Source organism: Megascapheus bottae, chromosome X (assembly GCF_031878675.1).
Source record: "Megascapheus bottae isolate mThoBot1 chromosome X, mThoBot2.hap1, whole genome shotgun sequence".
Taxonomy (NCBI): Eukaryota; Metazoa; Chordata; class Mammalia; order Rodentia; family Geomyidae; genus Megascapheus; species Megascapheus bottae.
Window position 1 is genome coordinate 83,590,830 of NC_143547.1, and position 17,096 is coordinate 83,607,925.

Genomic DNA, 17,096 nt, shown 5'->3' on the forward strand with positions numbered 1-17,096 from the left:
TTTTCTGTATTTTCATTTTTGTTTCAGGCTGTACTCAATGTCCCTTTGTGATTTCTTTCATTTTTCACTGCTTGGAAATATTCTACGTATGATTTTGGTGAAAAGGCCAAGACGTGATTGAAGTAATTGTAATAAGTTATCTACGTGATACTGGGATATATAACCTGTCTGGGCCTCAAGTTTCTTCTCTAAAATGGGTTTAATAAGAGTGACTACCTCACAGCGTTGTTAAAATACAACAAAGAACATGTTGCACTCGCAGCACAGTGCCTGGTAAAAACGCCCCATGATCATTCCTTTCCTCAGTATTTTCCATCCATTTACCTTTATTCCTACTCTGGAATTCAGCAGGTAAAAAGGATTGAGGACAATTATGTTTCAGTTTGAAGAGGAAAAACGCTTGAGTTAGGGGCGGGGACTGGGAAAGTACTATTGCGCATGTGCAACCGCTCCGTCAGGTTTTTGTTTCGAGCTGGGGGGGGCGTGAATGGGGGAGGTGTGAAAAGAATTTTTTTTCTTGCTCCCCCCCTTCCGGCTCCGGGAAGTGGCGGGACCTTGGCTGTGCCCTGAGCGGGTGTGGCGCTAATCTAGGGACACTGGAGCCTGTAGGGTAAGTTTGAAAATGGCGGAGAGCTGAGGGTGGGGGGAGGAGCTTTGCTGGGCGGGAGCCTGACCTGGGGTGGGGGGGAAGGAGTTGGTCAGGGCCGGGCCCTGGCCCAAGAACAGAACGGACACTACCGGGTGTCGCTTTGAGGCCCAGAAGTGGACATACTTTGTGCCGGACTCTGGCTTCTTTTTTGGGGGGGGAGGGTGACGGACCTGCTGCTCAGCGCGTGAGGGCGACAAAGCGATCTCCGTCTTTTCTCTCAGGCTGGAACGCGGCTGTTGAGTGGAGTTGACATTTGGAGATCCGGACCCGGGCCGCCCCTCCTCCGCGACTCTCCCCCCAGAACCGAGCCGCTCGCTCGCTACTGGCGATTGGGACTGACTCGAGGCGCGGTGGGTACTGTTCCTGCAGGATTTGCCCCCCACTTTTCCTCCCCTCCCCGCCTCCCCTCCTCTCCCCTCCTCTCTTCTCACCCCTCCTTCCACTTCCGTTCCCGCGTTGCTGGGGTGGGCGGGAAGGCTGCGCCCGCCACTGGCTGGGGAAGTCTGTGGGGCCCCTGGCGGGGGTTCTGGGACTGGCCTAGGAAGGCGTGGCGTGGGGGTGGGTGGGTGGGTAGTTCAAGGCCCTTGGGTCTCCCTTAAACCTTGTGACAACTAAGGTAAAGAGAGTCAAAGAACATATATATAATCAAAGGGGACTCCCTACTCTTCTTGTCCCCAATCTGCTGCCTGTGGCTTCTGTGGTGCCCAGTGGTATGTGTCTGGCAAAGGAGTGTGAATCAAAAGAATTGGGGCCAAATTGCTTCCGGAAGAGGACATTAGCGGGTAATTCTTTGCAACCTTCTCTTGCCCTACTCAAACCTACCCAATGCATTCTGTAACACCAAATGGCAATAGACTTTCCCTTTCATTACTTTTAACTGCTCAAAACAATTCAGTTTTTGGAGGCCAGGGGTTAAGGAAGGAAAAGGATGATTTCTAAAATTTAGGAATACCCCTGTGCACCTCCAAACGCCCCCAACCTCCCAAACAAACAAAAAACTCCCAATCCCTGCCAAACCATTGTAAAAAAATCTTTCAGATTTTAATAATCCACGACTTTCCATCCAAACATGGTTGCCACTACTGTCACAACTAAGCCTGGATAGTTAGTGCCTACAAATTTACTCTTGATAACATTATGTATGGGAAATGTTTCTTCTCTTTTTGTTTCATTGCCATTTGTTCAAGAGAACACTGTTAAAGCAATTTTAGAGTTATAACATCTTATAGAATTGGAAAGGATCTTTGCCCAACTCTTTCGTTTTAAGAAACAGATATGTAGGCTCTAGATTCCATGACTTACCAGTTGTCTAACTTCCAGGCCACCACTCTTCTGCCATTGCTTCACATAGCCTCCAAACAAAGTTTTAAATGAATTTGGTTTAACAGTCCTAAAAACTGTACCACTCTGTATTGAACATGCACGGAAAACTAATGCTTGAGGATTTTTTTTTCTGCCATTTAAGAAATACAAATGGATTACAAACATTTATAACCAACATAGGGACATATGCCTATGTAATTAGCTCAAAGGATTTCTTAGAAAATACACAGAGAATAATACTATTGGGAACTTAAAAGAAGAACAAGTAGATGAGAATCTGTACTTTGTACTCAAATAAGGTGTGCTGTGTGTTTATTTTTTTGCCAGTCCTGGAGTTTGAACTCAGGGCTTGCACGCTGCCCTTGGACACTTTTTGCTCAAGGCTAGCACTCTACCACGTGAGCCATAGCACCACTTGCAGCTTTTTCTGAGTATGTAATACCGATGGTGATTTTTTTAAACCATCAACAAGTATTGATTTTGAAAAATTGATTATTGAAAAATAATTCATTTTGCTATCATTTCTCGGTGCCAGTAATAGACTTTGAACTCAGGGCTTAGGAACCATCAGTGAGCTTTTGTGTTCAAGGCTAGAGCTCTACTACTTGAGCCACACCTTCACTTCTGGCTTTTAGATATGAGAATCTTACAGATGCTTCTATCCTGACTGGCTTTGAATCAAGATCTTCACATCTAGCCTCTTGAGTAGCTAGTCTTACAGATTTGACCCACCAGTTTTAAACTGAACATACATATGTGTAGTACCAGCATAAGTATGTATTACTGGTATGTACATATATTAACATATATATCATTGATTTGTGCTTTTAGCTGACATCAGGCTTGATTACTGTCTCATAGTTCTCCTTTGGATTCTATTGCTCTTAATGTAAGATGGTACAAGTGTTAGAAGTCTGTATTTTTGCAAAAAAAAAGGCTGTGTCTTGCTTATTGAATAATGTAGCAAATGATAAATATTAAATTATAATATTAAATCTGCCACCAAAAGAAATATGAATTATAGAATCTTCGTAGATAAAAATAATTTTTTCTTTCATGTACTGGGATTTGAAATCATCAGGGCTTAGTGCTTCTTAGGCTGTCATTCTTACCATTTGAGCCATACCTCCAGCCCCTTTTCCCTGGATACTTGGTTTATGTGCCAGTCCTGGGGCTTAAATACAGGATCTCATTGTTTCAGGACCTGAGCTCTGTCCCTGAGCTTTTCTGATCCATTGCAGCCCTCTGTCACTTGAACCACAGCTCTTCTTCTCAATTTTTGAGGATTAATTGTAGATAAGAGTCTCCAGGACTTTCCTCCCTGTGCTGGCTTTGAACCGTGATCCTCAGATCTCAGCCTCCTAAGTAGCTAGGATTATAGTCATGAGCCTCCAACAGGATGGCTTAAAAATGACTTTTAAAAGGGTAAGGGGTTGAGACTGTATCTTGGTAGCAAAGGGCTTACCTGTTATGTACAAGGCCCTGGATTCCATTCCTAGCACTGGTAAAAAGTTAACACTGGTAAGGTCCTCAGTGATTAGGAATTTCTGTTACCTTTCTTTTTTTAAAGAATTTATTAACATTGATTTTTACATCATATTTCAAATGACGTGTTTAACAAGTATTCAAGAAGGGAATATACAATCACTGGCATTTACATTTTAGAACATAATTAAAATCAGTCTGAGGATTTGTAAGTCATAGATACATATTAATCTATGTAATAAAACATTATGTCTATAGAGTCATAAATTTTTAAGTCTATGTAGTTGTGTTTACATTTCCAATACCATGTCCATAGCATTGGGTATGCAAATATTGAGACCTCGCTCTTGTACCGCTTGGATCTAATAGATATCTTTCTTTCTTTAACTAGACTAATTATAATTTAAAGATGAAAAAGTGAATTGCCTATAGATATATATCTGATTACTAGTGGAATTTGGGCTAAAGTCTTGGATTCTAGTTCAGCATCCCTTGTATTGCTTTCTAGTGCATTCAGTGTTTCCAGATAGCCTAAGAAAGTAATGCTAAAAGTTAAAGCCTTTTCACTGAGCAAGAACTATTGTAATTAATGTACTAGTAATTTGTTTAGTACTTGAAATGGTTTATTAACCTGAATGCTTTGCATACATTTCATTGTAAACATTGTTTTCATTCTGTTAAGTACTTGAAGACCCCAAATACAAAGTAGTAAGATTTCACTATTTTTAAAATTATACTCTCTATATACTCTATAGACATGTTATATAGATTGATATGTATCTATGACATACAAACCCTCAGCTTAATTTTAATTATGTCCTAAAATCTATGTGCCAGTGATTGTATACAGAGAAACCCTTCTTGAATACTCGTTTGTTAAACATGACATTTGAAATATGATGTAAAAATCAATGTAAATAAAATCTTTAAAAATATATATATTTTTGTGGGTCATAGGGTTTGAACTCTGAGCCTGGGTGCTGCCCTTAAGCTATTCAGCTCAAGGCTACCCTCCTACCCCTTGAGCACAGCCTCACTTCCAGTTTTCTAGTGGTTAATTGGAGATTAGAGTCTCATGTTCTTTAGTGCTAGGTTGGCTTTGAATTGTGATCCTCAGATCTCAGCCTCCTGAGTAGCTAGGATTACAGGCATGAGCCATAGCACCTGGCTAAAATTTTGTATTTAAGTATGGGAACAAACTACAAAAAACTATGGTATATAAAATAAACATCAAGAGAACACCGACTGTGTGTTCAGCATCGTGCTGGTAGGATTGCTGAGGTGAATGTGTTGCTGGGCATGGTGGTACATACCTGTGATCCTAGCGCTTAGGAGGCTAAGGCATAAAGATGAAATGTTTGGGCCAGCAGGGAGCCTGTGGCTCAGGCCCATAATCCTAGCTGTTGAGGAAGCTGACATCTGAGGATCTTGGTTCCAAGCCAGCCTGGATAGGGAAGTCCATGAGCTTCTTAGTTTCAGTTCATCACAAAAAGCCAGTAGAGCTGTGGCTGAAATGGTAGAGTGCCAGCCTTGAACTAGAAAGCTCAGAGGCAATGCCCACGCCCTAAATTCAAGCCCCAGGACCAGCACAAAACAAAGCCAAAAAAAAAAACCAAAAGCAAACAAAAAAAAGTGAAAGTAGGCCCAGGTTCGATTCCTTGGTACCACATCCATAGAAAAAAGCTGGAAGTGGTGCTGAGGCTCTAGCCTTAAGAAAGTCCAAGGACAGTGCTCAGGCCTTGAGCTCAAGCCCTGGATTGGCAAAATAAAAGTGAAAGCATTTGAGCCTGCCAAGTCTTCATAGTGAGAAACTCTTTTTTTTCCCATATATTTTTAATTGTAATTAATAGAAGGGTTACATGATATTTGCCAGATAGAAGGTGCATTAATTCACATACATTGATACCCTTTCACATGTCTTAGTCTCCATTTCCCTCCCCCACCCCCACCTCATAGTGAGAAACTCTTAAAAAAGAAAAAAAGCTGTGAAAAAAAGAGATGCCCTTGTCATTTTGAAGCTGGAAGATTATCATGAGCTGTCAATTCTTAAATGTTATCTGTCTGGGGTAATCTGGTAATAGTATTATAAAACATAATCTATTAGCACTATTTAAGGTCTTCATGTGAGGAGATTTGAGGACACAGAAGCAGCAGTAGTAAACTAAAAAATAAATGAATACTGAACTTAATAAATACCATGTGGTACAGCAGGAAGTACGCTGGATTGGATTTTAGGGAATTTGGTCTTTTGCCTTGACCTTTTTTTCAGTTAACTGGGGAACTGTTACTCAGCACTAGCTTTTTTGTTTTCTACAGCTTCTTTGATATATTTATTTTGGTAAATTTAAAATACCCTAAAAGTATACTAAGTATTTTCAATTGTAAGAGAAATGTGTATTTACTGTGGAAAATTGATGAAATTTGGAATTGTTTAAAGAATTAGGATCATGCTGTATGGATATTGTTTTCTCTTATTCAGTATTGCAGACTAATCATTTCCACTGTCATATGTCTTTCTCTCTTGTGTCTCCAAAGGTTTTAAACATTGATTGATGGTACAAAAAAGCCACACTTTTTACATATGGTATTTACCAAATCTACGTGGAATAAATACCTCAAAGGAACAAGAAATTGAGAATACTGTGGGGATGTAAGGTGGACTAGACATAATTTCTTTTTTTTTGCCAGTCCTGGGCTTGGGCTCAGGGCCTGAGCACTGTCCTTGGACTTGAGCCTCAGCACCACTTCCAGCTTTTTTCTATGTATGTGGTACCGAGGAATTGAACCCAGGTCTTCGTGCATGCTAGGCAAGCACTCTACCACTAGGCCAAACTCCCAGCCCTAGACATAATTTCTTTATTTTAATTATGGTGTAATTGATTTAATGTGATTTAATACCTTTTGATATTTGACTATGGTTTGGTATGCATTTTTGTTAAGGCTATCTGTGATTCACTTCATCACAATTGGGTTTTAGTGTACATCCGGAAGTGAGTCACAGTGAAAGGTGAGGTTTGCTTGTATAGAAGAGAATAGCTTCTTCTCATATGGTCAAAGTTCGAACAGAATGAATTAAGGTGGATATTTTAAGACTACTTGTTTAATAAGCGAGCATAGCAGATGCTATAGTTGATTTTTTAGTATCTGTAAATAGATATATGGGATTTGAACTTTTCTACTCCCTTCTGTATTTATTTTATTGACTTTAAAATTCAGGCTTTGTTCTAGGTATGGTCACTTAGGCCTGTAATCCTAGAAGTTGGGAAGCTGAGGCAAGAAGCATTTCCCAATTGGATGCCAGCCTGGGCTACATAGTGAAACTTGTTAAAAAAAAAAAAGTAGCTCTAGTGGCTCAAATTTGTAATCTTTCTACTCAGGAGCCTGAGACCTGAGGATCATGTTTTGAAGCCAACCCAGCCAGGACAGTCTATTAGACTCTTTAACTCCAGTTAGCCAATGAAATGCTACAAATGGAGCTATGGGTGGGTGGTAGCCTTGAGCTAAAAATGTCAGGGACAGTGCCCAGGCCCTGAGTTCAAGATCTAGCTCCCGCACAAAATAAATAAATAAAAAGGAGAGGAAAAGAAAAAAAGGAAAGGGAAAAACCCCCCAGACCTTTCAGCATATTTGCTGTGATTTACCATTCTTCTATGGCTTCAGCTTAGTTTTTTAAGCAAGCCTGAAAAGGAGAGGAAGCCCAGTATTTTCTTGTACCTCAGTGGACTATCCCTTCTATCAATAATTCTGATAGTGATTTCCTTACCTTGGTCTTAATTACTTGGTTTTATGTTTTTGTTTGGAGAGAGGGGGGGGGAGGAGAGACAGAGAGGTATTGATTGATTATACTGGGGCTAGAATATGTGGTCTCACTTGGCTCTTTTGCTCATGGCTGGGCTGGTGCTTTATCATATGAGCCACACCTGTTTCCCCCTTTAGAAAAAACAAGCTTGCTGTGTACTTCATATTGGCCTTCTGCTTGCCATCCTCCTTCCTCAGTCTCCCAAGTGCTAGGATTAGAGATAGGTGCCACCATGCCTAGTAGGTTTATTGGTCACATGACCTTTGATGAATAACTGTCAGACTCACAACTTCCCCATATTATATCTAAGAACTATGACTAGAATTAGATACCACACATGATGACATTAAAGTTGTAAGGCACACTACAAATTTTATTTATTAGCAAGTGTAACAATAAAGGAAAGGTGAACTATATAATTAGATAAGCCAGCGCTTAAATTTTGGAAATTTATAGTTTTTTCCGGCATGTTTAGTGGATTGGAACAATATTTACATGTAGCTGAACAGTAGTTATAATAGGAACTAAGGAAAATGAAATTTATAGATAGCATTTTGTTTATAGACATTAAATGTTGCACTATATTAGTGTATAGTCATGTATCATACAGAACACTTTTTTTAATATTTTTTTATTGTAATAAATAAAAGGGTTACATGATATTTGCCAGATAGAAAGTGCATTAATTCACATACATTGATACCCTTTCACATGTCTTGGTACCCATTACCCTCTCCCCAACCCCCCCATACAGAACACTTTTTCACTATTTACTGTGCCAGTGATAGGGCTTGAACTCAGAGCCTCATACTCTCACTTGACTTTACCACTCAAGGCTGTGTATCGAACACAATGCTACCAGCTTTTCAGTAATTAATTGGAGATAAAATGTCTCTTGGGCTTTTCTACTCAGGCTGGATTCCAGCCTTGATCCTTAGGCCTCTTGAGTAGCTACAATTACAGGCATGAGCAGCCACAAGTGCATAACTATTTTTCCACTTTTTTTGTTACTAGTGTTAGTTTGTTTTTTACTTTTTCACTTTTGAAATCCAAGAATATTTAGAGAAAAGATTTAAGAAATTTTTGAGTATATTGTAGAGAACAGAATTGTTTTCAGATAGAACTATTTTTTTTTTCTTGTGAGGGTGGAGGGGGGGAGGGTGAATGTTGGTCCTGGGACTTGAACCCTGGGCATGGGCATTGTCCCTGAGCTTGAACCCTGGGCATGGGCATTGTCCATGAGCTCTTCAGCTCAAGGCTAGTGCTCTACCACTTTGAGCCATAGCGCCACTTCTGGTGTTCTGGTGGTTAATTGGAGATAAGAGTCTCGTGGACTTTGGTCCCAGGGCTGATTTTGAACCGAGATTCTCAGATCTCAGCCTTCTGAATAGCTAGAATTTACAGGTGTGAGCCACCAGCATCTGGTTAAAACTATTTTTTTGTGGGTCATGGGACTTGATCTCAGCCTGGGAGCTCTCCCTGAGCTCTTCAACTCAATGCTACCACCCTACCCTTGAGTCAAGCCCCACTTGTATTTTCTAGAGGTTAATTGGAAATAAGACTCTCAGGTCCTTTTGTGCTCGGGCTGGCTTTGAACTTTGATCCTCAGATCTCAGCCTCCTGAGTAGCTAGGATTACTGGTGTGAGACACCGTGCCCAGCTAAATTTTTTTTGTTCCAGTCCTAGTGCTTGAACTCATCCTGAGTACTGCCCCTGAGCTTCCTTTTTGCTCAAGGCTTGTGTTCTACCTTTTCAGCAATAGTGCCACTTCTGGCTTTTTCTGAGTAGCTTATTGGAGATGAGTCATATGGACTTTTCTGCTTGGGCTGGCTTTGAACCACTATCCTTATATCTCAGCCTCCTCAATAGCTAAGATTACAGATGTCAACCAGTGCCCTAGGAACCAAGTTTTTTTGTTTTTGTTTTTGCCTTTTTTTTTTGCCAGTCCTGGGTCTTAAACTCAGGGCTGGTCACTGTCCTTGGGCTTTCTCAAGGCTAGAGCTCTACCACTTGAGCCACAACACCGTTTTAGGCTTTTTCTATGTATTTGGTACTGAGGAATTGAACCCCGGGTCTTCATGCATGCTAAGCAAGCACTCTACCACTAGACCAAACTCCTAGCCCAAACTAAGTATTTTTTTGCCAGTTGTGAGGCTTGAACTCGGGGCCTGAGCCTTGGACTTTTTTTCTCAAGGCTAGAGTTCTACCACTTGAGCCACAACACCACTTTGAGCTTTTTTGCTATGTATGTGGTACCGAGAAATCGAACTTGGGTCTTTATGCATGCTAGGCAAGCACTCTATCACTGGGCCAAACTCCCAGTCCCCTGAACTAAGTATTTTTATTGAGATAAAAGTGTAGAAGGATCTTATCAAGAACTTGGTTTAAAGGCTAGATGTGGTAATGCAGGCCTGTAATTTCAGCTCTCAGTATGCTGGGCTGAGTCAGAGGATCACAAACTTGTGATCAGCTTGAGCAAATAACAGAAATGAACTTGTTTCAACACTTGTTTGAAATCTAGACAGTAGCATGGAATAAAATGCTTCATTCTAGGATGTGGGCGTAGCTCTGAGAGAATACTTGCCTAGCATGCAAGAAGCTCTGGGCTCAGTAGACATTACTACAAAATAAGAAAAAAGAATACTTCATTCTGGGGCTGGGAGTTTGGCCTAGTGGTTAAAGTGCTTGCCTAGCATGCACAAAGACCCAGGTTCGATTCCTTGGTACCACATACATAGAAAAAAGCCGGAAGTGGTGCTGAGGCTCAAGTGGTAGAGCTCTAGCCTTGAGAAAGTCCAAGGACAGTGCTCAGGCCCTGAGCCAAGGCCCAGGACTGGCAAAAAAAAAAGAATACTTCATTCTGATTAATATCTAGAACAAGTATCATCCATCTATAAAGTCTTCCACTAGAAGAATCTCAGCATGGCATTTGTGGAACCATCTGAATAAGTACTGCATCTTAGTGTCATAATAAGTTATCTGTTCAAGTAGCAAAGAAGAGAGTAAGTTGCTTTTCATGTCACTAATCAACGTTGTGGCCTTGCTCAAATCTTTGACTTTCTTAATGCTGTAGTTTTTTTTGCCAGTCCTGGGCCTTGATCTCAGGGCCTGAACAGTGTCCTTGGGCTTTACCTCAAGGCTAGTGCTCTAACACTTGAGCTACAGCACCACTTCTGGCTTTTCTATGTATGTAGTACTGACGAATCAAACCCGGGTCTTCGTGAATGCTAGGCAAGCACTCTACCACTAGGCCCAACTCCCGGCCCTGGTTTAGTTTTTTTTTTTCTTTTATTTTTGCCAGTCCTGAGAACTGACGTCAGGGCCTGAGAACTATCCTTGGACTCTGCTCAAGGTTGGTGCTCTACCACTAGAGCCACAGCACCAGTTCTGGCTTTTCTATATATGTGGTACTGAGGAGTTGAACCCAGGTCTTCATGCATGCTAGGCAAGCTGTCTACCACTAGGCCAAACTTCCGGCCCCACTTTAGTTTTTTTTAATGAGGAAGGATGATAATTCTGCTGTCCTGTTTAGCACAAACATTGGAACAAATGTTCTTGTGAGTGTTTACAAAATATAAAGGTCCTTTTTTCAGTTTGCTTGGATTTGAGCTGGCTGCCCTGGATTTGAGCAGGTGAGGGTGGGTCACTCCTTTAATCCTAGCAACTCAGGAGGCTGAAATATGAGGATCATGGTTCAAAGTCAGCTTAGGCAGGAAAGTCTGTGATACTCTTGTCTCTAATTTAACCACCAAAAGAGCCATAAGTGATTTTTGTGTCTCAAGTGGTAGAGTGCTAGCCTTCAGCAAAAGGCAGCTCAGAGACAGTGTTGCAGGTCCTGAGTTTAAGCAAAGAAAAAAAAATGAAAAGAATATTAAAGGAAAACCAGCTCTGGTAACAGGTTAAACAAATAGCCACTTTGAACAGAAATCACTTGTTCTTTCACTTAATTCTGATAATGTAATGTCACAATTTTCAAATAAAAATTAATTATATTGGCAAGAACCCTTTTGGTTTAGATTTTTTTCTTCCCATATATTTTTAATGTAATTAATAGAAGGGTTACATTATATTTGCCAGATAGAAGGTGCATTACGTCACATACATTGATACCCTTTCTCATGTCTTGGTTCCCATTTCCCTCCCCCCCACCCCCACCACTCATCTTGTTTCCCCCCCTTCCCTATCCAATTTCAAATAACCAAATACAAATACATCCAATATATCAGATAACAAAGTGAGATACTGTAACAACATGAGATAACCAAGGGACAGCAAAAGAGATGAGAGATAACATAGTACATTAAGGACAACAATCACTCATTATATGGCTTTTGTTTCTATATCCTAGAGGTCCTTTCATTTAGCGTCATACTATATGGCCTTATGTATCTAGGTTTTGCTCTATTGCAAATCTCTGCTATGAGAGCCCAAGGTTTCTATTGATTAGGACAGATGAGGGACACCATTAAGCCTATGTTCCTTTGAGTCTGGCTTACTTCACTTAAGATGATTTTTTCTAAGTCTTTCCATTTCCTAACAAATGGGGTAATGTCATTCTTTCTGACAGCAGCATAGAATTCCATTGTGTACAAATACCATATCTTGTTGATCTACTCATCAACTGAGGGACATCTGGGTTGGTTCCAAATCTTTGCTATGGTAAATAGTGCTGCAATGAACATCGTTGTGCTAGTGGATTTAGTATGTCCTTGTTTCTGGACAATTGGGTAAATGCCTAGTAGTGGAATTGATGGGTCATAGGGGAGCTGTATGTTTAGTCTTTTGAGTAACTGCCATACTGCTTTCCATAGTGGTTGAACGAGTTTGCACTCCCACCAGCAGTGTAGTAGAGATCCCTCCTGGCCACATCCCCTCCAGCATCTGTTGTTATTAAATTTCTTGATCCTGGCCATTCTAACTGGAATGAGGTGGAATCTTAGAGTTGTTTTGATTTGCATTTCTTTTATGACCAGAGATGTTGAACATTTCTTCATGTGTCTATAGGCCTTTTTTTAGACTTTTTCTCTTTATTAATGTTGATTTTTTACATCATATTTTAAATGACAGGTTCAACAAACGAGTGTTCAAGAAGGGAATCTCTATTTACAATCACTGGGACTTAGTATTTAGAACTTAATCAAAATTGGGCTAAGGGTCTGTATGTCATAGAAACATTAATTTTAGAAAATAAAACATTATTTCTATAGAGTCATAGGTTTTTATATCTATATAGTTATGTTTATATTTCCATTACCATGTCCCTAGCTTTGGGTATGCAGTTATTGAGTCCTCGCTCTTGTACTCTTTGGATTTAATAGCCGCATATTAAGGATACCATGCACCTTTTGTTCCTTAGGTCTTGACTTGTCTCACTCAACATGATTCGCTCTAGATTCATCCACTTCCCTGCTAATGCCATTATTTTATCTTCTCTGTTGGCTATGTAGAATTCCATTGTGTATATATACCACATTTTCTGTATCCATTCATCTGCAGTAGGGCATCTGGATTGTTTCCATCGCCTGGCTATTGTGAATAGTGCAGAGAAGAACATAGCTGAGCAGGTGTCCTTATAATATCCTGGGTTATGATGTTCAGGGTAGATGCCCAGAAATGGTATGGCGGGATCGTAGGGAAGGTCTATTTTCAGTTCTTTAAGGAACCTCCACACTACTTTCCAGAGTGGCTGAACTAGTCTACATTCCCACCAGCAGTGTAGTAGGGTTCCTTTTTCTCCACAACCCCACCAGCAACTGTCATTGTCTGAGTTCAAAATCTTGGCCATTCTTGTTGGGGTAAGGTGGTATCTTAGGGTTGTTTTTATTTGCATTTCCTTTATGACCATAGATGATGAACATTTTCTTATATGCTTTTCTGCCATTTTAATCTCTTCTTCTGATAAGTCTCTCTTTAGTTCCCTTGCCCATTTACTGATTGATTTATTGGTTTTGGGGGGGATTAATTTCTTGAGTTCCCTGTAGATACTGGATATTAAGCATTTGTCAGATGTATTATTGGTGAATATATTTTCCCAGTTGGTTGGCTGTCTCTCTACTTTCACGACTATGTTTTTATCTGTACAGAAACTTTTTATTTTTAGGTAGTCCCATTTATTGAATCTCTCTCCTATCTTTTGTGACCCTGGGATTCTGTTCAGGAATCTTTTGTCTGTGCCTATGAGTTCCAGTGTCTCTCCTACTTTATCATGTAGCAGTTTCATGGTTTCTGGTCTGACGTTGAGGTCTGTGATCCACTTTGAGTTAATGCTTGTGCATGGCTTAAGGCTGGGGTCAATTTTTAATTTTCTGCATGTGGCTGCCCAGTTTTGCCAGCACCAATAATTGAATAGACTGTGTTTGGTCCACTGTATATCTTTGGCTCCTTTGTCAAATACAAGTTGCCTATAGGTATGTGATTCTATTTCTGGGTCTTCTATTATGTTCCACTGGTCTTCTGGTCTGTTTTTGTGCCAATACCAAGCTGTTTTTGTTATTATGGCTCTATAGTAGAGTTTGAAGTCTGGTATTGTAATACCACCAGCATTGCTTTATTTGCCTAGAATTGTTTTGGCTATTCTAGGTCTTTTCTTGTTCCATATGAATCTTTGGATTATATCTTCAATTTCCGTAAAGAATGTCTTTGGGATTTTGATGGGGATTGCATTGAATTTGTATATCAATTTTGGCAGTATAGCCATTTTCACTATGTTGGTTCTCCCTAGCCATGAGCATGGGATGTCTTTTCATTTCCCAGTGTCCTCTTTAATTTCTTTCCTTAGGCTTTTGTAGTTTTCATTGAATAATTCCTTTACATCTTTGGTTAAGTATATTCCTAAGTGTTTTATTCTTTTGGGGGCTATTGTGAATGGGATCATTTTCTTGATTTGGCCTTCTGTTTGTGTATTGTTGGTGTACAAGAAGGCTACTGACTTCTGAAGGTTAATTTTCTATCCTGCCACTTCGCTAAAGTAGTTTATTAATTCTAGAAGTTTGGGAGTGGAGTTTGTTGGGTCACTCAAGTAGAGGATCATGTCATCTGCGAATAGGGAGAGTTTAATTCTTTCCCTATGTGGATCCCTTTGATGTCCTTTTCTTGCCTTATTGCTCTGGCTAAGGGTTCCAGCACTATATTGAAGAGAAGTGGAGAGAGTGAGCATCCCTGTCTAGTTCCTGATTTTAAGGTGAATGGTTCCAGTTTTTCACCATTTAGTATAATACTGGCTGTAGGTTTTTCATATATGTCTTTCACTATTTTGAGGAATGTACCACTTATTCCTATTTTTTTTCTAGTGCTTTCAACACAAATTGATGTTGTATTTTGTCAAACGCCTTCTCCACGTCCAGAGAAATTATCATATGATTCTTATCCTTAGCTCTATTAATGTGATGTATTACATTTATTGATTTGCGAATGTTAAACCAGCCTTGCATCTGTGGGATAAAGCCTACTTGATCATAGTGTATGATTTTTTAAAATTTGTTTCTGGATTCTGTTGGCTAATATTTTATTGAGGAGTTTGTGTCTGTGTTCATTAGAGAGATAGGTCTGTAGTTTTCTTTTTTTGTTGGGTCTTTCCCTGGTTTGGGGATGAGAGTAATATTAGCTTCATAAAATGAGTTTGGTATTGCTCCTTCTGTTTCTATTTCTCGGAAGAGTTTCAAGAGTATAGGTGTTATTTCATCTTTAAACATCTTGTAGAATTCCACAGTGAAACCATCTGGACCTGGACTCTTTTTGGGTGGCATTTCCCTGATTGCTTCCACAATTTCATTGTGAGAGATTGGTTTGTTCAATTTGTTTACCTCATCGTTGTTCAGTGTGGGTATCTTTTAAAAGATACTTTGGTGGGCTGGGAGTTTGGCCTAGTGGTAGAGTGCTTACCTAGCATGCATGAAGAGCTGGGTTCAATTCCTTGGCACCACATACATAGAAAAAAGCCAGAAGTGGTGCTGAGGCTCAAGTGGTAGAGTTCTAGCCTTGAGAAAGTCCAAGGACAGTGTTCAGGTCCTAAGCTCAAGCCCAGGACTGGCAAAAAAAATTCTTTGGTAAATGCCTAGTAGTGGAATTGCTGGGTCATAGGGGAGCTCTATGTTTAGTCTTTTGAGGAACTGCCACACTGCTTTCCATAGTGGTTGAACGTGTTTGCATTCCCACCAACAGTGTAGTAGTGATCCCTCCTGGCCACATCCCCTCCAGCATCTGTTGTTATTGGATTTCTTAATCATGGCCATTCTAACTGGAGTGAGGTGGAATCTTAGAGTTGTTTTGATTTGCAGTTTTTTATGGCCAGGGATGTTGAACATTTCTTCATGTGTCTATAGGCCATTTTTATTTCTTCTTCAGAGAAGATTCTCCTTAAGTCTTTGGCCCCTCTTTTAATGGGATGGTTGTTGCTTTGGAGATTAGTTTTGGAGTGATTCAATTTTTTGAGTTGTTGATATATTTTAGATATGAGGCCTTTGTCCGTTGTTTGATTGGTGAAGATCTTCTCCCACTCTTTAGGCTTCCTAATTAATTTACTAGCTATGTCCTTTGCCATACAAAAGCTCTGCAGTTTAATGCAGTCCCACTTATCCAGCCTTTCTCTGATTTGTTGTAATTCTTGGTCCTTATTAAGAAAGTTTTGACCTGTGCCAAGGAGGCCTAGTGTATCTCCTATTCCTTCTTGTAACGTTTTCAGTGTGTCAGCTTTTACCTCCAGGTCTTTGATCCATTTGGAGTTAATTCTAGTGCAGGGTGACAAAGAAGGATCCAACTTTAGTTTTCTGCAGGTGCTTAACCAGTTCTGCCAGCACCACTTGTTGAAGAGGCTGTCTTTCTTCCATTCTATTTTTTTTGGCTCCCTTGTCAAAGATTACGTGGCCATAGGTTTGTGGTTTAACCTCTGGGTCTTCAGTTCTATTCCCTTGGTCTTCAGGCCTGTTCTTATGCCAGTACCAAGCTGCTTTGATAATTATAGCTCTGTAATGTAGTCTAAAGTTTGGTATTGAAATTCCTGCTGTGCTGTTCTTTCTGCTAAGAAGTGTTTTTGCTATACGGGGTCTTTTATTATTTCATCTGAAATTTTGAATTGCCTCTTCTATTTCTTTAAAGAATGACATTGGGATATTGATAGTTATTGCATTGAATTTGTAGATAGCCCTTGACAAGATTGTCATTTTCATGATGTTGATTCTTCCAATCCAGGAGCATGGGAGGTTTTTCCATGTCCTCAGTTCTGCTTTAATTTCCTTTTTCAGGGTTTTAAAGTTTGGTTTAGATTTTTTTTTTTGCCAGTCCTTGGCTTGAGCTCAGGGCCTGAGCACTGTCCTTGGATTTTCTCAAGACTAGAGCTCTACCACTTGAGCCTTAACCCCATTTCTGGCTTTTTTCTATGTATGTGGTACCGAGGAATCGAATCCTGGTCTTTGTGCATGCTAGGCAAACACTCTACCACTAAGCCTTACTCCCGCCCCTTGGTTTAGATTTTTTAAAGTGTTATTAGCAGCTATCAAATTACTATTTGAATAGTATTTTAACAGCTTTAGATATAATTCAAATACTATAAAATTAATTTAATATGTACAAATACAGCTGGAAACGTAGCTCAGCAGGTGACAGTGCACATTTTTATTACCATGTATGAGGCTGTGCATTTAATCCTTAGACCTACAAAAAAACTAAAACGCATTTAAACTATGTGTATCGGGCAGTGTTTTTAAAAATGTATTTACAAACTAGTACAGTCATCACTAGCTAAATTTATAGAGTATTTTCTCTCCAGCAAGAAACACAGTAACTGCCAGGCACTGATAACACTCTAGTAATCCTAGTTACTCAGGAGGCTGAGTTCTTATCACC

General features: G+C 40.0%; 1 protein-coding gene across 1 annotated transcript in view; it reads left to right on the top strand.

The window, feature by feature from the left end:
• Window positions 1-496: 496 nt before the first annotated feature.
• The window catches only part of Xiap (X-linked inhibitor of apoptosis), a 47,229-nt gene continuing 30,629 nt past the window's right edge, over window positions 497-17,096 (top strand). The window contains exons 1-2 of the mRNA XM_090325594.1: window positions 497-610; window positions 871-999. The gene's annotated coding sequence lies outside the window, so the exon portion shown is untranslated. The remainder of the gene's footprint in view (window positions 611-870; window positions 1,000-17,096) is intronic.